We start from the raw sequence: 1,055 nt of genomic DNA on the forward strand, positions 1-1,055 counted from the left end.
TAGCGAGGAACGACTTTCGGGGTGGATCTATTTCCTGAACCTTACCAGAAGCATTAATTCGATTTCACAATAAACTGGGCCTGCCAATCGAATCGACGAAGACCGAAGTACAGCCAATGGAATAATCGAATTAGAACCTTATGACTAATCAAATTGCAGATGTATCCGGTGCATTGCCATGCATCTTATGAAAGAGATAACATCGCTTGCTGCTACAGTTACCAAAAATGCTCGACGCCACCCGACCGTAAAGGAGAAGCGGATGGTCGCTATCAGATGTGATCCGATACTATACATATGTTACATTCGCCAAAGACTCTGCATCACAGTGTTTGTTGATGCGATTTTGCTGTGGCATCATTGTACTAGTATTCACTGTGAGTATCTTTACTGCTAGTTCAAGTAAAACAAATCGACGTCGACAATTTCTGGTAGATTTGACACTGGATTTGACACGTCGTTTGTCGAATCTACCGAAAATTAGTTGCGAATTAAATTTCACCAAAATATAATAGAGCGACGTATTGAAAATTTCAATGACAGTTCGAAGGGTTCGTCTTTTCGCCGATTAAAAGAGGGAGGACTTTGTCAGCCGTCGCATCCAAACCCGCCCATAATACTGTACCGGGTACCCACAACACATCGCTGGCACGAACATCCTTCCTTCGGCTTTCCGGGATCTATCAGCATTAGTGGTAGCATCGCCATAGCCCGTGTGCGATTGTCAAGACTTCGTGGTATTTCTATTCTTTATGGCTTATAGAAAATGTAGTAACGTTACTTCGAAGTTGAGTTCATTGTGTGCAATGCTATATTATTGGAGATGCATGTATTTAATACTATACCTGATCTCCCGTCGCTATCAGATGTGATCCGATACTATACATATGTTACATTCGCCAAAGACTCTGCATCACAGTGTTTGTTGATGCGATTTTGCTGTGGCATCATTGTACTGATTTCCCCCACTAATCGAAACGGTGGCATTTGACAATATTCCACAGTATATTAAATGTCACAGTTACAATTTATCAAAGTATATCACCGTCATGGTT

The sequence above is a fragment of the Aphanomyces astaci genome (assembly GCF_000520075.1).
Source record: "Aphanomyces astaci strain APO3 unplaced genomic scaffold supercont1.18, whole genome shotgun sequence".
Classification (NCBI taxonomy): domain Eukaryota; phylum Oomycota; class Saprolegniomycetes; order Saprolegniales; family Verrucalvaceae; genus Aphanomyces; species Aphanomyces astaci.